Raw genomic sequence first — 23,466 nt, 5'->3', positions numbered from 1 at the left:
CAGGGTCTTCTACAGAGTGAAGGTTTAAATTTCAATGAAATCTAGTTTATCAGTTTTCCATTTTACAGGATGTGCTCATGGTGTCAAATCTACGAACTCTTTGCCTGACTCTGGAGCCCAAAGATTTTCTCTGCGCTGTTTTCTAAAAAGTTTATAGTTTCACGTTTAAGTACATAATACATTTTGAGTTAATTTTTGTATGCTGGGTGTAACTTAGGGCAAGCAACGGTTTTTTTTTGTCCTATAAATATCCAGTTGCTCCAGCACCATTTGTTAAAAGCCTATCCTTCCTCCATCGAATTGCGTTTGCAGATTTGTCAAAGATCACTTGGGCACATTTACGCACGACTGTCTCTGGGTCTCGGTTCTGTTCCACTGGTGTTTGTGTCTCCCCCTCCACCCAGACTGTCCGGGCTCAGTTGCTGCAGAGATATGTTATGATACAATGTCCTGAAGCTGAGTGGACTGATTCTTCCCACTTTATTCCTCCCTCTCAAACATTGTTTTCACTCTTCCAGATCCTTTGCCTTTCCGTATAAATTTGAAAATAAGCTTGTCCAAATCAAGCCTGCAATGAGGTACCACCTCACACCAGCCAGAAATGCTGGAGAGGGTGTGGCGAAAGCCAGAAAGCGGAAGGCCAAAGCAGACCATGTCTAAGCCTAAACTTCTCTGGTAACGGGAGCAGAGGGTGAATGGGCTCCCACGGACACTTCAGCCGGTGCTCCTTGGCAGGGTGCTCTTGGCGTCGGGATGACACCGTGTGCTGGTGCAGGGTGTCCGGCTTGCTGCAGGACCTCTGGCATGCCCGGCCCTCAGTTGTCAAGCACCGGTGGAGCCCTCCAGTCACTGCGTCAACTTCTTTCAGGTTTCCCCTGGGGGAGGGCACCACCTCCTACTGAGAGCCATTGGTTTAGACCCATCACGGTCCACTCCCAAGTCCATGCTCACTTTGTCAGGGCTCGAGGAAGAAGGACGGAAAGGCTGTTGAGTAGGTAACCAACAGAGTCAGCCGCTGGAGGGGAAGAAGCATCCGACACGTAGCTGGATGTGGGGTGGGGGGGCCTGCCGCCTCTCCCAGGGCCTCCAAATCCTGTGGGACTTACCTTTTCTGGCCTCAGGTACCTCCACGCCTTCCCACCAGCCTTGGCCACGTGGAGAGAGATTGCAGTGGGAGAGGAAACCGTGTTCGCTTCCTTTCCTCTCTGGGCTGTGGTTCTAATTGTAACAAATCTTAGACTGGAAGATACCTTGGGGAGCGTGAACATTATTCTATAGATGGAGATGCTGAAGCCCAGGACGGGGTTGATTTGCTCAAGATCAACCAGAGAAGGACCAGGAACACCCTGAACGTCCCAATTACTGGCTTTGCTTCTACTTCACACCCTTCAGTGACACTTAATATTTATCAGGTGCTTACTACAAGACACGATGTGCTGATGGATTCACGTCGGTTTTCATTTCAATCTCGGAATGGCTTTATGAGATAGACGCTCTTGTTGTCCCCATTTTAGATCAGGAAATTGAGGCTGAGGAAGTTTCGGGAAGTTTCCCGAGGTCTGATTCTAGAACCGGCACAGTTCCCGCCCCATCCGACCACTTCCCTGGGAAACAAGCCTCTGTTGTCTTCTGCTGCCATTTATTCTGGCTGGATTAGCAAGGCAGTCTCCCAGAGCCCGGCAGCTCCTCTCGCGCTGCGCTCACTACTGCTCTGTCGCCCTCCCAGTTGGAGGAAATGTAGGGGAAGGTGAACATATTTACGCTAGTTCTGTCTGACTGAGGAGGGGCAGAAGACGGGGCGCCTGATTCAGCCATGTTATTTTGCTTTTCCTGAAAGGGAAACCCCTCGTTAACACACCACTCTAACTATTAGGGTGTGCCTTAATTATAACCTGGGGCATACAGAGCTGAAGAAAAGATATGATTAGGACAAAATTAAAATATGGCAGTGAGTATAAGCTGTCTTACTCAAGTATTGTTTTCAGTTACTCCATGTCTAAGCTTGGCTCTCTTTACTCTTTTATATTTTCTCAATGATTCCAGGCATTCTAAAGCTATTTTGCTTGTGCAAGGCTTCCAGGAACTTAAAACCAGCCACTGGCAGCTTTGGTGTAGACACATCCTTAAGGAGGCAATTCCCAGGGCATTTCTACTTTGCCTGTGTAGAGAGTTATTCACAACTAACCTCTCCATTCCTTTGTTTGCTTGTTCATCCATCCATCCATCCATCCATCCATCCATCCATCCACCCATCCATCTCTCCCTCCCTCCCTCCATCCATCCATCCATCCATCCAAACATCCATCCAACCATCCCTCCATCCACTCATCCAGCCAGCCATCCACTCAGCTATTCTTTCACTCAACAGTGGTTTAGTAAACACTTACTTATAGTAACCCTACCATGTTTCACATGTCATGGTGTTTAACAAAGAGGTCCCTGGTTTGTCCTATTTCTCGATTCTGTGTTTTCTCCTTTGCTAGATCACGAACCTTCAAGCACGGACAAGAAAGGGTCTTGTTGCTCTTTCTGTGCCAAGTGTCTGGCACAGAGGAAGGAACCCCATCAATGTTTGTAGGCTTGTACCATCCATCCAACAGTGCCTGCCTTCTCCTCACGCCTTCCGAAATAGGCATTGCTTTTCCCCTTTTACGTTTCTTGGGACATTTTAAAAAGCACAGAGACGATAGTTTCATCAGAATCTGAAAGAGGATGCAAAAAGAGAAAAATGAACCAGGACAGAGTTCATGAGAATAATTAGAGAGTCGCCATTGCGACTGCAGTATGTGGGCTGGTTTCTCCCGGCCCCGAGAGGGCTCTGATGGCTTCATTATTTGTATAAACTTCACCATCACCCCGCGGCCCGTTTCTCTTTGGTATTCCACATGTGGCTCTGGTGTCCCTCCGGCTCTGTGGCGGTGAAAACTGAACCTCAGCATAGCCTAGCTGCTGAGCCATCTCGGTCAGGAACTGAGACGTAGGGATAGAATAGACCTTGTTAGATTTTAATAGTTCCAATCGTTTGGTGTTATCAGGATATGATCATCACCGGCATCTCACATTTGCTATTTACCGAGCTCTTAATAAGTGCTAAGAACTTTACATGCATTAGCCTTTCCCCAAAGCCGTAAGCACATACAGTGGAACATCAAGCTTCACTAACTGCTGTATTTCTACACCTGGTTTCCTGTACCTAGTTTTGCATTTTTGCTTCATTTCTCTGTGTATATTTTTTTGAACCATCTGAGAGCGACGTGCAGATGCTGGGAGGCTTCCTTTCTGAATGTTCCTGGCACGGGGGTGCTCATCCACAGAACTAGCATAGAACCATCACTCAGAGGAAATTTAACGTTAAAACAGTTCCACTGCCTATTATACAGTCATTATTCAAATTTTCTTAATTTTCCTAGTAATAATCCTTCTTCCCTCCCTCCCTCCCTCCCTGCCTCCCTTCCTCCCTTCCTTCCCTCAGTCCAGGGTCTCACTAAGGATTACTCATTGCGTTTACTTTTCATACTTTGTTAGTGTCCTTTCACGTAGAACGTTTTTCTCAGCCCCCTTTTTCCTTTCATGCCGCTGACAATTGTGAAACGCCCAAGCTAGTTATTTTGCAAAATGTCCCTCAGTTTCAGATCGGTTTGATGTTCCCTCATGGAAAGATGCAGGGTGGACATTGTCGGCAGCCATAATTGCACGAATGACGCTGCGTGCTTCTCTGTTCATCCCATCGCGGGGCGCCAGTGTCGGTTTGTCCTGTCCTCAGGGATGTTTTGATCACTTGGCTGAGGCAGTGCTTGCCTGGTTTCTACCAAGACACGGAGAGAGCACTGTCCTGTGTAATTGCTGTTACGCTGCGGGGTGCCACTTTGAGGGTGTGTGACTGTCCCCTCCGCTGCACCCCCGTCAGTCTTTCCCCCAGTGGTTTTAGCACTCATGGGTACGTGATCTTTTTAAACTCACACAATAACCCTGTTTCCCAGACTTTTACACCGAGAAGACTGAGTCTTAGGGGGATAAAGAGACTTGCTGGTGTCCCCACAGCTGGGAAGGGGCAGGGCTGGGCTGCCAACCCCAGACTGACTGTCTCTAATGCCTCTACTCTTACTGCTCACGGCTCTGTTCTGTCTGGAGATAGAGACCTCATCCCTTTTGCTCCAGGCAAGACAGGAAGAGCTGAGATATAAGTGAGCATGTAAGACACAGTTTATTTCAGATCTTGAGTTTCTTTCTTCTTATTCCCTAACTACTTGTTTTTCCTGCTGAAGCCCAGTGCCTCTTGGTTCCTCTTTCACTGACCGTTACCCGAAACACAGTGAATAAATGACGCTTTGGTCCAGTGGTCCCTGGATGAAGGAGTTCTGCTTGGATTGGATCCCGTGATGTCCAGGACTGACCGCTCGCCAGAACCACCCTGTCTGATGCAATCACACGTGGTCATGGTCCATTCAGGAGGACACAGCATAAAGCCACGGAGGTGATTCCAGAGGCGCCTCTCTGGTGGTGGGGGGGTGGTGGTGCAGTCCCGCAGCCGAGACGTCGTGTGCTAAGTACCAGAGCACCACTGAGCATCTGCTGCCCTTGGGAGCCTGAAACGGGGGCTCGAGGGGTCCTGGGGATGGGGGTGAGGAATCTATTTTTCTATTAGTGTCAACCCTGCCAATCAAGAAATGGATTAAAAAAAAGGTAACAGCCTGCCTGCCTGGTCCTTGGTCCTCCTCTGCTGTCCTCGCCCCTTTCCCTTCTCGGATTTGTCGTAGGGAAGGTGTTGGCGCATTCTCTCCTTCCGTCATTGGTTCGTTCTGTCCTAACCGACATTTGCTATCCTCCCGCGGTGTGCCCAGCACTGGGGGTACAGAGAAAAAAGAAACAGTGTCGGCCTCGAAGGTGGTCCCAGTTTAGGTTTGGGGTGGGGGGCTGCCATCCAACAACCGTGATACTGTGTGCTAAGCACCAGAGCAACCCTGCTCGTCCAGTGCTCCTGGGACACGGAGAAGGGAAGGATCCTTGATGCTGCGTGGGCGTGGGGGGCTTTGCGGGAAAGGTGCGGCCTGGAAGGAACAGGGAGGAAGTATGGGAGGGAGAGTGGGGCTGGGCGGAGTTGGAAGTGCGATGAGAGGGTTCAGGAGGGGACCCAGGAGCACACCCGATCACAGACTCAGGAGGCACTGGCGTGGCTGGTGTGACCAGCGGGGCTGCGAGTGCCACCGGCCATTAACAGCCTGGGGCTGGCTACTGGCTGGGCTCAGCACAGAGGCTTAGAGGAAAGCTGCTCCGCAGAAGCCGGGGGGGGGGCGGGGATGTTGTGGGGGGGCGTGGCGGGGATGCTGAGGGGCAGGGCCACCATTGCTCTGGGGTCCCTAATTGCAGCTCCAGCCACGGGAGGCCCTGTGACCTCCCTGCTGGCTGCTCAGCGCACTGCGGGATGGACGCTTGCTTCTGGGATCCAGACTGAGCCCGAATCTTACTCTGCACAAGGGGATAATCGCAGCACGGGCTGGAGGGGAGGAACTGGTGCTGATCAGACCAAGCTGTGAATAGGCAGTGGGAGGTTGGGGCCACTGTTTTTCTGTTCCTGCTGCTGACCAGTTCAGGCCAATTAGGAAACGCTGCTTCCCAGTCAGTGAGTTGATGTAATGACTTGGCACAGCGTGGCCCCCTCAAGTGAGCCCCTCTTCCTTTAACCACAGTTGGCAACAGTCCTGCCAACGATGTGGCATTTTGTGATGCCAGAGTGTTTGACATTATTTACATGGATTACCCATTTAATCCTCACAGTCACCCGAATAATTAGGTATCATTAAGATGCCTATTTTGCGTAGGAAGAAATGGAAGCTCAGAGAGGGTAAGTGACTTGCCCGAGGTCACACAGCTAACAGCACAACCAGGCCATGTGATTTCTGAGCCCACGCTGCTATCCTATCCATGAGGCCACATGGCCTCTGAGTCTCAGGAGGATGTGACTTGGACAGGAGTTCTTGCCTTTGTTACCATGAATGACTATGTTGTTCATTTCCTTTGTTGTTGTTCATTGGATGAAAAATCCCTTGAGGGCAGGGGACAGGCCATGTCATTCACCACTGAACCTCCACTGCCTAGAACCGTCCTTGACACACAGTAGATGTACAGTCCTCTAAGTTCCCCACACCCTATTCTGGTGTTCCACGCTGAGCAGTTAACACGCCAGCCCCAAGGATGCGTGTGTCTTTGCTCCCATGGTCCCTTTACAGGAGCTTCTTTCCTGTTCCCTTCTCCTGCCCCTCCACCCGCCCTTCCAGGTTTAACCCCTGTCCTCACCTTCCTCAGCTGCCAGAGTCTGTGCCTCTCAGCTGGAAAGGATCCTCTAGGCTTTGCAGTTTCTTGTGCCGACCGTTAAGCCTCCTTAGTGAGACTCTAAGGCCTGGAAGGTAAGGACCAGCCCTTCCACATCCTGCCGTCCTCCCAGGCACAGAGGTCAGGGTCTTGCATGAGCTCGGTAACTACTCATGGAGCTGTTGCAAAGTACATGCTTGTAGCCACTATGGAGGACAGGATGGAGATTCCCTAAAAACTAAAAATAGACTTACCGTATGATACAGCGATCCCACTCCTGGGCATGGGTCTGGAGAAAACCATAATTCAAAAAGACACCTGCACACCAGTGTTCACAGCAGCACTATATACAGTAGCCAAGACATGGAAACAACCCAAATGTCCATTGACAGACCCCTGGATAAAGAAGTTGTGGTATATTTATACAACGGAATACTACTCAGCCATAAAAAAGAATAAAATAATGCCATTTGCAGCAACATGGATGGACCTGGAGATCATCATAGTAAGTGAAGAAAGTCAGACAGAGAAAGACAAATATCATATGGTATCACTTATATGTGGAATCTAAAAAGAAAGATACAATTTTATTTATAAACCAAAATAGATTCATAGACATAGAAAACAAACTGCGGTTACCAGGGCAGAAAGGTGGGCAGAGGGATAAATTGGGAGTTTGGGATTAATAGATACTCACAATACTATATATAAAATAGATAAACAGCAAGGACCTCCTGTAGAGCGCAGGGAAGTCTATTCAATAGCATGTAATGAGCTGTAATGGAAAAAATACATGTATGTGTACGTATAACTGAATCGCTTTGCTGTACACCTGAAACTAACATTATAAATTGACTACACTTTAGTAAAAAAAAAAGGATTAATTTAAAAATAAGAATTAATTTTTTAAAAAATTAAAAAAAGAAAGAATTAATTTTAAAAAGAAAAGACTTGTAAGGGGCTGGGGCAGATCTGGAAGGACCAGACCAGGAGTTTTAGTGAGCTGCTGGGGCGGGGCTGGCAGCACAGAGCCCGTCCGTGGGGCCTGTCGGAGGAGCCCGTCGGAGGCTCGGTTCTGGCTGCCCCTTTCTGCCTGGATCCTGGTGTCAATTTCAGAAAGACAGGGGAGGACCTCGAGTCGGGAGGGACAGGAATTGAAAAGAGGAGAACGATTTGTGCTGTTGAGGTAAAGATAATTGAAAGAGGCAGCAGCGGGACGGGGATTCGGGTCCGGAAAGATGGGGACTGCCTGGAGGAGGTGGGCGCCCTGCAGTTGGCACCCTGTCTCAGGTATGGCGTGGGCCGCCCTAGCCACCAAAGACCTGAAACGTGGGTTTGGGCAGAAAACAAACAGTATGGGAGAGTTCGGGGGGCAGATGACGATGCTAAGCCAATGTGCTTGGGGTTTGGGGAGAGGAGCTACTTACCTCCAGCTCTTGGCAGAGGGAGCCTCACCAAGGGAGCTGTCATACTGATTTAAAGCCAGAGCCCTCAGGTCTTCGGTGGCTCCCATTAGGTACCTGAGCAGAGGCATCTAACTGAGCAGGGAGGGTAGGAGATTTATAAGCTACGATGTTTGAATGAGAGGTTTGGGGTGTGTAAATTTGGGGGTCTCTTCTTTGTGGCGCTAAGGTTTATTTGGGGGAAAGGATTGGAAGTCCATCACGTTAGAAGTAGCTCCTGTAACAATCAAAGGTCAGACAGTAGTGCAGGGATGGGACGAGAGAGGGCCTCTGGTCCTTCGCCTCGGCCAGGGGTGTTGGCAGGTTCTCAGAGGGAGGCTAGGATGCAAGGAGGTAACTTTCAGGGAACTTGTCGTGAATGCAGCACTCGCTAATTCAAAGGATCACTGAGCATGCAGGCCACCCAGTGCTCATGTAATTTACATATAAGGCCCCTGCGCGTTTTGGAAGTAGCTTTTGAAGGGCACCCAAACTGTCTCATTTTAGTGATATACATGTTTGGGGAGGAGGTAGGATGAGCTGCGGGTACCACTGAAGTCACGTAACAGAACTTAGGGGGCGGATGCTCTGACCCCAGCTTGAAATACAGCCTGCACAGAGAAGCCACGGTGCTGAGAACTTCACCGCCAGGCATCACTGGCCCCCGCCCCCCGCTTTCTTCGCATGAAGCTCACAGGATCCTCTTCCTATCACTGGAGGGGCTTCAAACATTGCCTGGAAGGAGGAGGGGCGGGAACAGGAGACACAAATTCCACCCACATGACTTCTTTTGCCCTGAGAGCAGCCCCGGGTGTGTCTTGTCTCAAGGAGGCCCTGGGAGGAGCCATCTGCCTGGTTTCAAATGTGGGCTCTGCTGTTTCCAGCTGGGGGGCTTGGGGCCAGTGACTTAACCTCTCTCTGCTTCGACCGCCCATCTGTGAACTGAAGATGGTGACAGTATTGACTTGACGGGGTTCTTGTGAAGATGAAATGAGTCAGTGCGTGTAAAGCACTCAGAACAGCTCAGTACCTGCTTCCGTCACGAGTCTTCTTTGCCTTCAGGATGGTGGCAGCTGCTGTTCTGCGGGAGTTTCCCATCAGGCCTCGGCCGGGCGGGAAGGAGTCCGGGCGAGGCTGTGAGAGGAGGCAGAGGTTTCCGAGTTCTCCGTGCCGCAGCTGCAGGTGCCGGGAATGCTCTCTGGCCCTTGTGAGGAAAGAACTAAGATGGAGATGTAAGAGGTCAGAAGAGGGAAAGAAAATCACAGAAATAGGTCACAGGCTAAGGGAAACCTGGGCCAAGTGTTTTTTTAATTCTTATTTGTTTTACTGAAGTGTAGTTGATTTATAATGTTAGTTTCATGTGTACAGCAAAGCGATTCAGTTCCATATGTACATACATACATATATATTATATATATATTTTTTTTCAGTTTCTTTTCCATTACGGCTCATTACAAGAAATTGAATATAGTTCCCTGTGCTTGACAGTAGGTTTCTGTTATTTATCTATTTTATATATGGTAGCTAGTATTTGCAAATCTTGAGCTCCCAATTTATCCCTTCCCACCCCCTTTCCCCCCAGTAACCATAAGTTCGTTTTCTATGTCTTTGATTCTGTTTCTGTTTCATAAATAAGTTCATTTGTGTCTTCTTTTTTCTTTTTTTAGAATTCACATGTGATACCATGTGATATTTTTCTTCTCTTTCTGGCTTAACTTCACTTACAATGACCATCTCCAGGTGCATCCATGTTGCTGCAAACGGCATGATTGCATTCTTTTTCATGGCTGAGCAGCATTCCATTGCACGCCTACACCGCAGCTTCTGAGAGAAGCTGCCCTGGGACAGAACCTTGCACGTCAGATTCGGTCAGGGTTAACTGAGGGGGTGTTGAGACGCCTTGCCCTCCTGGCTCCCTTCACGACCCGCCCTGCAACCCGGCAGCATTGCTGGGTGTTTTAGAGGCAATTTCTGCTTAAAAAAACCCCACATGGCGTGAACTGAGGGAGGCCGAGGTAAATGCTTCTGACAAAGCAGCGCAAAGCTTGGTTCTGGTTGTTTCTTGATGAGCTGGTCCAGATGAGTAATAGGACAGGTGGAAACTCCAGGGTTCAGCCCCACTGCTGCTGGGGCCAGGGATCCAGCCAGTGATCGGAATGGCTTGAAAGGAATGTTGTCCCCTGCAGGGACCCCCCCCCCCATCCTGCATCTCTGAGAGGGCTGTGTGTGTGTGTGTGTGGTTACTCCGTCAAGTGTGAATCTAACCACCCGCCCCTCCCTTTGCTGGGTCCTAAACCCTCCTTTCTCCCCTGCCACGGTCTTCTTTCAGGTGCTCGCTGGCTTCTCTTTGGGGAGGTGGCCAGGGCAGACCTCCTGGTGGCTTTTGTCCCCCTGGAGCAGGGGGTGGGGAGGGCTGGGCTCCTCGGTTTTCAGAGGGAAAGGACGAGGGTGTGCGGGGGGAACAGGTGATGCAGGGATGGCGCAGTGGCGTGGAAGATGGGGGATTTAAATGTTAAGGGGTGGGTAGAAAATGTATCAAGATATTCTGAGGGCTAAATTTGCGCTGGAAGTTAAATGCATAGAATGCGATGAATCAGAACAAGAGCCACTTCAGATCTGAAAGCGGTTGGGTTGCCCAGGCAATACGCAGGCGTTCTGTGGACGGGCTGTCACGAGCAGAAGCCGTTTACATGGCACTTCACCTCCTCCAATTCTCATCCGCGAGCACCGGGATGTGAGTGATGGCCAGGAGACTGAGGCCCCCGGAGGGCGAGTGGTGTGCTCAGTGTAAGCATGCAGGTTTGCTGCAGAGCTGACAGGAGATCCTGGGTCCCCCTGCACCAGGTGGCCACCTGCAGGGGCATCATTTGCTGTCAGCTTGCCTAGTGATGCCCCGTGCGGGGCACTGGAGCTGCCATAGCCTTCAGACACCGGGCCCAGGAGGCAGGTGCTGACACCACCCACACTCACCAACCAAGAGGCTGTGGTGGACCTTCCAGCTTCCAGACTTCCTGCCTGGGTTCTCAGCCCCGAGCCTCACAGCTCACTGTCACCTGCTCGTCCTGCAGAGGGACACCACGGATCATCCGCAAGCCTGAGCAACTGGCTTTTCCCTTTTGCCCCCTCCCCACCTACCCTGAGTTTAACCCATCACTGAGCCCTTTCACTTCCGTGTGTTTAAATCCCCGAGCCCCTCCATCTCTCTCCATCCTTGCTCTGAACACCTGTCTGTTGCTGCCTGGCCTCCTCACACCCACTCTTGATTCCCTCCGATTTCCCCCTGTCTGAAGTGTCACCACGTGTCTCTCCTGCTGGGACCCCTCTGAGGCTCCCTGTCTCCCCTGACCATCTCCCAGACTCTGCACTGCTTGCCTCACACGCTGCCCTTTGGCCAAAGTGCAGCTGTGTCCCCTGCACCCCTCGTGCTGTGGGTGCTTCAGTGATGAGGGGAGACAGAGAGGTCGCAGGAACGGGCAGGGAGACAGAGAGAGGACGATGTGGACCTTGGGTCCTGGCTGTGCTGAACCACTTGCCAGCATGAAACTACCCGCTTCGCATGGGATATTCTCAGCCTATAGAGCACTGTCGTCCACTCGGAGGTGGACAGGATCTACCACAGCGAGGCTGCGAACGCAAAGCCTAGTGTGTCCAGACAGCGTGTTTTGATGCAGTGAGCAGACCACAGTGACCCTTAAGAGCCTGGACATTTCTTACCAGCCCTGTGACACCGAGCTGGTCATGCTACCGAGCTCAGGTTTGGGTGCTCGCCACTCAAAAGCCAATAATCGAGGGGCAGGTGTGAGTAGAAAGGAAAGATGCTTTAATCAGAAAAGCCAGCAGTCTGGGGAGAAGGTGGACTCATGTCCCCAGACCAGCTCTGAAGACTCCGCTCAGCTAAGACAGTCTCTAAAGGGAAAAATGACCCGGGGAGAACCTCAGTGAACCACTGAGGCAGGAGGTTGGGGTCTGGGTCACCTCCATTGCCTGCAGACCGGCTGACTCTGTCCTCAGATGTTACCCTGCCCACGCGATCCGCCTGCAGGATTGCTAAGGGGGCTGCGGAGGGGAGACGGCTGGTCGTTCTTTAACTACTGAATTCTTCATTCTTACTTTTTTTCATCGATGAAAAGAACCAACGGCTTAGGCCAGGCATGGTGTGCACTCAGGAGAGCGTAAGTCAGGAGCTAGTTTCAATTGCCTAGTAATGTCATTTCTATAATCAGGTTCTTTCAAGGCTAGAGGGGGACAGAAATGGGCAGACAGGAAAGGGGCGAAAGAACTGCTTTTAGTCACTTGATGTGGTGAGGCTGTGAGCCTTAGTTTCCTCATCTGGGAAACGGGGCTGACAGCTGTCCTACTGTGTGGATGTCTTCTTTTTTAGCTGCACAGCAAGATATGAACCTCCTTTTTATTTGGGGGATCTTTCACCGAGTGAGCCCCTTCTCCCACTGGGAAGCTGAGGAAGCTGGTTACTCTGACCCCCCCCCCCACAACACACACCTGCAGCAAGGGAGTGAGAGGCTCCTGCCTCGGGCCTGCATCTCGAAAATAACGCGAAGATGCAGGCCCAGCTGAGAATCGCGCCAGTCGAGGTGGTGGAGTAGCAGTGACAAGGACAGTGGAGGCTGTCACCAGGGTGTCCAGCCCAGACTCTCCCCACAATGGGAACTTGGTTCCTTTCTTCCCTGCCTTCAAGGATTGCCTGGGAGCCGCATGGTCTCCTCCCAGTAAATTCCGTTCATGCCCTTCGGCTGACCGGCCTGTGTGTGTGGCTGGAACCAGGAGTGTTGGCCCCAAAGCCCAGCTCCTCCGCGGGACGGCTGGGATAAAGCAAGACGTTCAGCTGAAGCTGCTCCGGGGAGATGGCGGGGCAGCTCTGCGGGAAGGGGTGGGGGCCCGGGACTGCTCTACCCGTGCTTTAGAGACAGCGGAAAATATCGTGGTCAAAATCTTATTAAATATCGGGCAAACTTTGTGATGCTGTGAAAATGCTCTGGGAGAACAGGGGAACCGTGAGACCACCTCCTCATCCCCCGGTGGAGGACCCTCCCACTCCTCCCATCTGTGCCTTCAGTTTAACTTAAAAACCCAATTGTCAAAAAAACAAAAAAACAAAAACCCAAGCCAACCCAAGCCCAGAGGGCGGCGCAGGCCCACCTCAGTAAACTGCTCGCACCCAGGGGCAGAAGTTTATTTCTGCGCCGTGTCTCACAGGTTAGGACGCGGTGTGGCAGCCTCGGCGGCACTTTAATGCGGCCGAGCCCGGGTCACAAAGACAGCCTGGCAGGTGGGGGGGCCGAGCTTTCCCGGCGGCGGAGACTTGGAACTGCCGGGGCTTGGGCTTCACCTGGGGGGCAGCCCCCGATGAGCCCGGCCTCAGCCCTTCCCATGCCCGGGGTGGAGGCTGGGCTCAGTCTGTTCAGCTCCTGGGTCCCCGGGGGGCCGGCCCCAGGGCCAGCGGGAGGCCAGGCTCGGGGCGGTGTCTCACGGTAACTGGTGGGCTTCTCGCCCCCGGTGCCTGAGCGTGCTGTTTCTCCCACTGTGGACAACACTGGAGCATGAGAGCCTGCAACCTGCCTGCGGGGACAGAAAGGACAGGCCAGGAGCCCCCACCCCTGGGACCCATCCCCCCTAACTGCCCCCTCGGGGAAAGAGGCAACTGGAAGATACAGTGCTTCATCACAGTGTTGTTTTAAGTTTTTACATTTTGAAAGAGCAAGTTGTCAGGCAGACATCTGGCAGGCAGAGCCATTAACCTCACGGGAATGAAGGCAGTAGCCCGGGGACCTGACCAAGGCCACCGCTGGGGGAGGTAGCTGTCTCTCTGCCTCTGTGGGGAGACACTGCAGGCCTCTGCAGGGGGCGGGGGGTGTGGGGCTCGCCTGGCGCCAGGTGGCTGCATCCTCAGCACCTCCTCCAAGCCCGTGTGGAGCTGTGGGGCCCCTTGGGGGCAGTGGGGACGCTGGTTTGAGCTGGGATCCGGGAAGTGGTGTGTGGCTGCCTGGAATTACGAGCAGCCCAGAACCAGGACCCCCGTTAGCTCTTCAGGCCTCAACTTCCTCATCTGTAAAATGATGGCCAAACTTTCTTTGGCAGGTCTACATTTCTCACGAGCCCCTGAGGTGTCAGGCTGCTTGGCTGAGGTTCTGGGATTTGGATCAGAGCCAGTCTTTCCTTTATCAACCCTTACAAGGGGCAAAAGCTCTTGTCCCTGCAGGTCACGGGACAGAGGCCCCCTCCCTGGAATTGCATGGGTTTATCTTCATGATAAACAAGGAAAGCTGGAGAAGCAGGTCCCCCATGTCCTACCTGGAAATGAACTGGCCACCAGCTAAGAGCTAAGATCAAGTTGATAAGAGATGCTGGGTGAAGTCACACTGTCTGTGGATCCCAGACATCAGGCCATCAAAGGGCGAGGCAGCGACTGAGGGCAATTGGATTGCTTAAAAAAAAAAAAAATAAAATAAAGGCAGAAACCAAAACCCTAGAAGCTGTTCCAAAAATATTCCATTTTAACCAAATAAGTTTATTTGATTACACACAGAGTACCACTGAATTTAAAGGACGTTAATTTCTGTGTTTCTTTCCAAGCAAACAGCCAGACAATACTAAAGTTTGTTCTTAGAGCCGGAGGGACGGTGGCTGTGAAGGCAGAGGAAGTCATGGTCATGGCCGAACTTGCCTGCGAGCTGGTAGTTCGACCTTCAGGTCCATCCTCTCAACCTGCATTAACCCCCTCTTCCCCATCCCTCTTACCTCTGTGCAGGTGAGGAAAAGCTAAAGCAGCAGCAGGGGGCTTGAGCACGTTGATACACTTGGGGAGCCACCAGGAGAATGACGGCCAGCAGCACTGGGGGGCTGGAGGGTGCTCCTGGCGGTGGCGTCGGCTCTGAGGCACAGGGATTTGCACACCAGGACAGAGTTTGAAGACTGTGGAAGCCGCCTGCGCCTGTGGGGCAGATCGGGCAGGGTCGGGGATAAAAGGAATCATGAGGGGACTCGCACACAGCGGTGACCATCTGGAGCCTGACAAACTCCAGGAACCAGAGGTCCAGACGTTGTGAAGGGAACCACCACCCTTCAAACCCATTCGGAAGTGGGAGGGTAGAGCTCAGTGGCAGAGCACGTGCTTAGCACGCACGAGGTCCTGGGGCCCATCTCTAGTGCCTCCATTAAAAATAAATAATAATTAAAAAAAACCCTAATTACCTCCCCACCTCCAAAAAAAAAAAACAAACCCAACATTCGGGACAGTTGAGGAACCAAGGACAACGCGGCTAAGAAAGGGGGAGGCTGACACGGAGGTGCCGGGAAGAGGCCCTACACGGACCCTGTCTATGAGGGTCGCCAGGCACAAGCAAGGAAGGCAGCAGGGAGGTGGCGGTTTTGTCAAGTGCCATTCACTTTGTACTTTATCAGGTGCACAAAATTAAAAGCAGGCCGACGTTCTCCTTGCCATCAAGAAAGGTTTCGGGGCCACCTTTCCCCACTGCTGTTTCCTGGATATACTAATTTTAACAGAACCCTGAGCAAAAGCTCCACCCCCCCACACCCATAAAATGGTACTGCTTGCAGATTCTCCATAGTTTCATCGGTGTTTCTCCCCTCTCACTGTGGGACACGGTTGATATATCAGGTGGCAGAGAAAATTTAGCTGAAGGGGTTTCCAGACTCTGATGCGTAGAAGCAGGTGTTCAGGTGTGGTAAGGTGATGTGTGTGTGTGGGTGTGTGTGTGTGTGTGTTGGGGGGATGGTGAGTATGGATGAATCTCCATCTTCTTTATTTTTAATAACTCACATTCCAGGAGCGATTTCCACAGGGTCTGGGGGTTCATGGGAGCCACAATGAAAGGTCTGGACTGACTGGGAGACCCTGGGGCAGAGCCCTTGTCCGGGCTGGAGTGCTGTGTTCGGGGAGGTCCTCGCTCTTGCGCAGGGCAAAGAGTCACAGGCAGAGACATCTCTGCAGAGGTTTTCTTTGCTTTGCTCTTTAAGTTCTGCAGGAAGAGCGTCGGGCTGGGGAACGGAAGAACTAACCTTGGCCCTGCCTGCTCCCCGCTGTGCCGGTTTCTTCATGTACTGAACAGGGATAATGAGACCAGCCTGTTCTCCGCAAGGGGAGGGGCGTGGTACACAAGGGTCACGAGGTTCAACGTGCAAGATGCTTTCAGAACCGTGCAGTGCTGGGCTAGCCTGCAGAGGATGGCTCCTTCCTGTGACAACATCACGTGTTTTCAGCTGCGCCTTCTTGGAACATCACAGACTCACGGGTCTTTTCCGTGTTCTGGTAGGGGGACTGAACTTGTCACATGTCACCTGTCAGAATCCCAGGGCTGGGCCCCAGACACCCCTCTGTGTCAGAAAGGCAACTGAGGTCCGTACACAACTGCTTTTTTCTTAGGAGGAGTGACAGTTGTTGGAAGGAGGGGTGGGGATGCGATGGGATGGGTCCAGAACCAGCATCCACGCGGTGGTGAGGCTGGTCCAAGGGGAGGCCGTGGCTGCCCCGTGACTGTGGGTGAAGGTTACTGGGCCTCTTGGGGTCCCTTTACCCGCCTATAAAAAAAAGTCACGATGTGGTGAGTGATCCAGCCGTGTACCGGGTTCACCTAAAGTCCTGACAAATACTAGGCTTTTCTTGTTGCAAGGTTCCGTCACATCTGTCTTTGACGCTCGCTTGCTTTTAAAACACCTTAATATGGTTGCCACAGGAACACCGGGTAACTTTCAAGTTCATGCCTTTGAAAGGCAAACGCGCTCCAGCTTTTCAACGCCCGCAGCCCCAGGTAAGGCAGCGGCTGAGCCGCTGTGACAAGATTCTGGTTTCATCCACCAGAACCCAGGTAGCCGCTTCCTCTTTTTAGGAGCTGCTATTGTCAGCGTGCAGGAGATCTCTATTAATAGACGAAAGCGTTCGCGCTGCCGGTAGTTTTGCTCAGAGGAAGCATGGCTGAGGCCAGCCAGGCTCGGCCGCCCCCACCCCCCCCGCCTCGTCTGCACTAAGTTTCGGCTGGGATCGTGGTCGTAATTGGGCTGTGGGGCTGCTGTGACTGGGCCGCTTGGAAACACACAAGCCGTGAGTCAGGTAAACTTCAAGGTGAAGTTATTTTCAGCTGATTGAGTGCGGCATGGAGGCCCAACCGGAGGAGAGGGAATCAGCCCACCAGGCTGCCCGTGCTCTCCGCCGGGGCCCCCGCCTCTCCCTCTGGAAGCCCAGACTCCCCGTTCCACTCTGGGCAGCCTGCCTCGCTGGTGGAGAGTCCGGCGGACTGGAGGGTTCGACTGGCTCAATTTGATTCCATTCAGCAAACATTCACTCAGCTCCTACCACCTGCCCACAAAACAAGGACCTTTTTGCTTTTAAGTGATGGCTATTATGTGTTCTTGTTCTAACACATCAAACGATGTGCTGGAAGGCCGCCCTCTTCCCCTTCAACCCCGCCTCCCCCGGTATCCCAGGTGGGTTTGCACTGTACACTCCCAGGGGTTTCCGTTGCTCCGACAAACATACTCACGTATAGGAACGTTAGCAAAACAAAAATGACATAATACAAATTCTGCAAACCCCTTTTCTTAACCCTGTAACAGAAGGTTTCCAGGTGAATGCACATAAATCTGGTCCAATTTTGTTCAGTGGCGGCAGATAGTCCCCTACCACAGGGACGGCATGGTGCCTTTAATCATTCTCCTTCAGATGCACTTTCAGATTCTTTCTAGCTTTTGCTTCCAAAACCTCTTTCAGGGACTGTTTGTGTCTAACACGGGGGCTTCAGGAGCAGACAGACCTGGGTTTGTATCTCAGCTTTGCCGTGGACGGTGTGACCTTATGGACATTCCCCAAGCTGTTCTAGCTTCGGTGTTGTCGGCTGCAAAATGGGGGCAGTGAGCAGCCTGAAGTGATGTGAGGATGTCCCGGGATGGTCCACGTCAAGCGTTTGTAAGCAGGGCCTGACGCATGTGCGCGCTCGAGAAACCGCACTGCTCACTGGTAACTGCGGGTTTGGAAGTCTCCCTCTGTCTTGCAGGTTTCTTACTGCTGTAACTTGAAGCTGGGTCTCCACGGGTGTGGGGCTCTAGGGAGGATGTCACTGGAGGATGTGGGTCCAGCTAATGCCACCTCTTTAGTGCCTGCAGATGAGGACGCAGCCTCCTCTGGGGGCGGGGCCTGGGGAAGTCCCTGGGGGGCCCCTGAGGAGGTGGGTCTCCTGCCTCTGCTCCGTGAGCCGAAAGCCTCTGAGGCTCCTGGTCACCCCAGGCAGACGTGTTGTGTTCAGAGAAGCCGGTGGGGTCTTGTGCAAGGTCCCTACCCTGCTTCAGCCCTGGTGCCCAGCACCCTGCACTCTGCCACATGGCAGGTGGGGGGCCGTGGCCACTGCCACCTCCTGGGTGAGTGACCCAAGTCGCTGGCACTTCTCCTTAGGGGCTCTCACCATCCATCTGGGTTTGTCTCTGTTCTCAGTGGTTGCAGCTCTCAAGTACCATAAAGCTGGTCTTGAACTGTCAGCCCCCTGTGAACTGAGAACTCATGGGTCTGGGTATTTCCCCCCTGCATCCTACAAACAGGCTTCAGGGCAGAACATTCTCCCAGCCACACCTGCGCTCACGGCCCCCTGCATCCCAACCAAGGTGTACACGTGGCTTCTTGTAGATCCTCTTCGTCTAGGGTCCGGGGGCCAGTGGGCTTGTCCCTGAGCCTTTCCACTGTTCTCTCAAGAGGCTCCAGGGCCATCAGACACGTGGTGACCCAGCAGTCCCTGGGTGGCCAGGCGGACGGGGGCCGTCTGTCAGCTTGAACAGCCTTATCTGCGCACTCGGAGTTTTCTAGGTCAGAGACGCAAACAGCAGTCCACACACTGGTTTCAGTCACTGGTTCATGGGGAAATGAGAAAACTCAGAACAGAGTGCTGAATTTTCACAATGCCAAGCGTTCAGTCTAGGACTGTTCTTTACCCATGGAGACTGAGAGATTACCTTTTTTGAAACGAAAACATCCTTTAAAAAATGATGGGTGTTTTTTTTTTTTTGACAAATGGAAAATATCAATTTTCAGTGATATTTTAATTTCTGTGATTTTTCTGTTCAAGAACTTTATCCATATTTCCACTGGGTGTTAATGGTTTTCATACTGATCTGTAAGATAGTCTATATTTTAAAAACATTAATCTGTAAGGAAAACATCTGCAAAAATATCCCAACTTGTCATATGTCATAATTTTATAAATCATGGTTTTTGATGTATAGTTTACAGTCTATGTTCAATTTAGATAATAAAATCAGTGCAAAACAAACAACTCTATTCTACGTTTTATCTCCAATTTATCTAATTTTTCACTTAAACTTCCATAAGTCTTAAATTTACTGGTTTCTGCCCTATTTGTTTTTATGTCCTTATCTGGACAGATTAAAAAATAGGCACTCCTTCATGGAGTCCCAGACTTTCAGAATTTTTATTACCCGTAAAATCCTAATGCTTGGGATACTGTCCTAGATCTCTCCTGGGTACCGCCGGTCTCCATGGAGCAGGCTCATCAACCTGGTGTCACATCTCAGTTAAGTGTGAGACGTCACTGACACACCTGGGGGCATTGCCTAGCATCTGTGATTGATTAAAAAAAATCCCAAACGAATATATTTTCTGATAACTTCCTTATCTCTCTAAAAAGTTAGGTTCACCTTTTCTCAGCTTACATCCAGGGTCTTCCCTGATTGACTTGTTAGCATAAAACCCCACGGTTGGCTCATGGTTACAGTGGTTACAGCGTGCATCCTTAGGGATGGCCACCCCCACTTACGCTGTTCAGCAGGTACTAATTCAATGGGTTACAATTTCCGGTTGCAACAGCTACTGTTACCATCCGACTCAGAGCGATGCCGTGGGAAACACAGATGAGGGTGACTCTCTGGGACCTAACATGTATCTAATGGTCATAAAAAGCAGTGCTTTCTGTGCAACCTGGATAAACTCGGTCTCATCCACCCCTTCGCTCTCATGGGTGATACTGCTGCCTTAACTTTGGAGAATTCATTGTTTCCTGTGGGAACTAGGGGGTCTCAAACAGGGCCAGGAACGGAGAGGGTGGTTGCAGGAGAAGGGCGATTTAGGCGTCATGTAGGGGGGAGACAGCCCTGGGTGTTTGGTCCAGCTGGCTCTTGTCCTGACGTCTGAGAAGTGATGTTTGTGTGACCTGGGCAAGTCATCACTTCTGTGCGCCTCAACTGTCTGCATCTGGATAACAAATAGGTGGGCTGCTCATACAGACCTCTTAGGCGCTGAATGAAGGTAACAGTCCTTGAGTTGATTCTCATTTTATCTTTAAAGATAATCTATTTGGAAAGTGGTTGGTGCCTATGCCAGGCACTCCCGCTCCCTGTATGGTACTGAGGGGAGGAGGAGGTTCATTTTGCAAAGGTGTTGGCAGTGACCTCCTTACTGGTTTGGGAGCCATCCACAGACTGCAATGTTTTGCAGTTTACCCATGCCCCGTTAAAATGTATTATCTGGTGAACCAAACTAACCCCCATAAGATGGATGAGTGACTTAAAGATTCCTGCAAAGAAATGCATGGATTAAAGAGAACAGTAATTTTGCAAGGACAAGAAAACAGCAAGAAAAGTAGTAGCATCAGTCCTTCTTCTGCGCCTGGAGCAATCTCTCCATCACTGTCACTATGAGCTAAAAATAATAAGATCTAATTGCAGGGAGCGTGCCTTCCCCGGGCAAAGTGACCACCTTACCTCCGAGGTCACCCCCTGTTAGTCTTTTTGCAAATTCTGACTTCTCTGGTCACGCTCTCCGTTCCCTCTAGATCTTTCTTGCGATCCATTCATGATGAGTGAACGTCCTGGTCAGAGGAGAAATCTAGAGGTCAAATCTCCCTCAGCAGGGAGGGACAGTCATCCAGGTCCCACCAACAGCACAGTTTCCATTCAAGGAGGGAGTCTGGTCAGTTTGGGGCAGGCTGTGTGGGAACTCTGAGGGCAAGAGGGCACAATGGGGAGAACCCAGGCAGAGCAGCGGTGGGCGGGCCTGCTTCCCAGGCAGGAGCCAGGGGGGCCGACGTGGTGGCCAAAGGTGAATGGAAGCCCCCACACAGGCTCCCGGTGGTGGTCCTGGCTGTGGCCCTGCCTCTGGCCACGGCAGTAAGAGGAGGAGACCATGGGAAGCACACGCCCTCAGGAACACGGCCACCCGGGGCCCCTGGCTCCCTGGGGGGAGGTCTGGGCATGGGGAGGGGGCTTTGTACTCTAGAAATGCATGGTGGCTGAAGAGTGGATTTTGAGTAGGGCAGGCAGGATGATTTGGTGCTGCGGGCGGGAGGGCGCCTCTCGCGTGGTGCTGACTTCCCACCACCCCTTTTCTCACCGGCTCGGAAGTGGACTCGACAAATCCAGGGTGACACCCGTGTGGTCTCCTGCGTCCTCGTTGTCACCACTGCTGAATCCAAACAAAACAAGCACAGAGAGAGGGAAACACTCACCCTCTGGTGTGGGGCCGTCCAGGCAGCCTGAGATGAGGGGGCAGGACCGAGTTCCCACCGTAACCTTCCCGTTTTATCATTAGTGACCAAAATCGGGTAAATTCACTTTGCCGATTTTAAGTTGCTAATACCATGCCGTGTGGACGGCTGCCAGTTACATGAGTGGATGTTCGTGGAGAGGTTAGAACAGTGCCCGGCACCATCGGCCATTATTGCAGGAATAATTGTTATTATAGCAACTGCAGTGTTTGAGCCGCTAACTTCTGACAACCCGAACAAACAAACGCTTCTGCGGCTCCTCGAGGGTGATGGGGCGGTGCCGACGGGTTCAGTTGCCTGTGTGACGTGGGTAAGAGGCTGGGAGGAGGCAAGGTTGCCGCAGCAGCTGGTACGCACGGCTCTCTCTTCTGGCCCAGCATCTGACGTTGGCGCTCCTGTAGAAGGAGCGCTCGCCAGCCTGGCATCCTCCTTTGGCGGTGGCCCCAGCACACGTGCACCTGCCGCGGGGACGTGTTGGTAAAGGCAGCCGGTAAAGCGGGACCTGCGAGGGTGGGTTTTTCCTGGGGTGGGGCGTGAGGTCCGACGGCCCCCTCAGGAGAGCCATCTCTGAGCCATCCGCCTCCTGGCCCCCCGTGGGGGGGGCCGTGTGAGTCCACCTGGACTTGGAGACTCGACTGATAAGCCCCGTATCCTGACCCTGGTGAGGCGCGGGGCGGGCGGGGCCAGGCCCCCTCTGGGGACGCATGCGCACTCTTCGGGCGCGCTCACCTCCGGGGGGCGCACGCGCACTCCTCCCCGGGCGCTCTCCCCGGGGCGCACGCGCTGCACGCCTGGGCCTGGGCCCGGGCGCGTTCAAGAAGCCCGGAGTGAGTGTCCCGCACTGGACCGCTGGCCAGACGGCTGTGAGCAAGGCCTTCAAGGGTGAGGTCCTCGCAGTCGGGTCTCCTGAACCGCCTAGTTCGTAAGTAGCGACTGGCTCGCTCTCCCGCCGCCCGCATCCTCACGCCTTTGCTGTTCGCGCCCCAGTCTGCCCTACAGGTCCCAGCGCGGCAGGCTCCTGGGCCTCCGCCGCTCCTGGTGGGTCCCTTCTCCTGTTGACAGCGTCACCTCCACCGGCAGATGAATGCGAGTCCGCGCCCCCCGCTCCGCATCCTGACCCCTGCCCAGGCTCACTGCCTGCTCTTCTGGGGAAAACCCGCCCTTCCTGGTTAGCGCCTGCGCAGGCCCTCCTCCGAGGGGGCTCTGGGAGCCCAGCCCCAGGCTGGGGACTGGCTAGCCCTCTGTAATTCGGGGGCTCCATCAGACTTGCGTTGGAAACAGAGTGCCAAATGCCCATCAAACAGGCTCCTCTGCAGCCTGGCACTGCCCGCTGGAAAGGGCAGCCCCCAACCCGCGCCCTGCCCCGGACCCCTGGCAAATGCCGGCGTGCACTTCGGATCCGCTCGGCCTCTGCTGCGGGCTGTTGGCGGGAACAGACCGGCGGTGACGCTGTTAGAAAACAGTGCTGCTCTCGTTCCGTTTTCTGTTTTATTTTATGTGCAACTAGCAGGGCCTCCTCCCACCCTGGGGTGCTTTAGTGCGGCACGCTCACCCCGTTTTCCAGAACGGTGTTGATACACGGCTTCTAAAAGTCAACATTCAACCTCCTCCACTGAGCCCTCTGCGGGGGAAACAGTTCTGTGCGTCTTGGCATGAACTAGGAGAACGCTTTCTGGAAAAAGTGGGATGATTCCTGGGGGGACCGTGCTAACGAGCTGGGCGGGTGAGGGCCCTCCTCGTCCTTTCTCAGCAGAATCTGCTGACCCACGGTGGGCATTCGGGAAGGTCCTGTGCGCCCAAGACAGAAACAGTGTAAACACAGAGAAGAGCATGTGAGGGGGTGAAGCGGAGCGTTTTGTGCTGTTTCTGGGTGAGACATCAGGGCCTCACTTTTGTTTTCCCTGACAGGTACTTGCTATCAGAATACCTACATTAGGAGCCCACCCTTTCTCTTCTAAAAATAGGTATTTTATGTTGTCAGAGCTGTTCTTTCTTGATTTAAAAATATCTTAGTTTTACTCGGGGCATTTACATTTATTTTGTTTGGGGGGGGCATGTCTAGTATCCATTTCGTCATCTCTACACCCTTTCTTATCTTCTGCAAATCTGCCGCGCTATTTCGTACCTCTGTGCCCTTGCTGATGCTGTTCCCAGTGCCTGGAACACCACCTTCTCCTGCAGGGCCCCTCCCACTCCCG

General features: G+C 52.6%; 1 long non-coding RNA gene across 2 annotated transcripts in view; it reads left to right on the top strand.

Moving 5' to 3' along the window:
- The window catches only part of LOC116276930 (uncharacterized), a 61,391-nt gene that overhangs the window by 3,245 nt on the left and 34,680 nt on the right, over positions 1-23,466 (top strand). The window contains exon 1 of one of the 2 annotated variants that reach the window (XR_012066998.1): positions 22,082-22,190. The exons of the other annotated variant lie outside the window; for it this stretch is intronic. This is a non-coding gene — a long non-coding RNA (uncharacterized lncRNA). Of the gene's footprint in view, positions 1-22,081; positions 22,191-23,466 lie in introns of those variants that run through there. 2 annotated transcript variants of the gene reach the window in all.

The sequence above is a fragment of the Vicugna pacos genome, chromosome 34 (assembly GCF_048564905.1).
Source record: "Vicugna pacos chromosome 34, VicPac4, whole genome shotgun sequence".
Classification (NCBI taxonomy): domain Eukaryota; kingdom Metazoa; phylum Chordata; class Mammalia; order Artiodactyla; family Camelidae; genus Vicugna; species Vicugna pacos.
The sequence above is the reverse complement of the archived record's forward strand: the minus strand, read 5'-3'. Positions and strand labels throughout refer to the sequence as shown.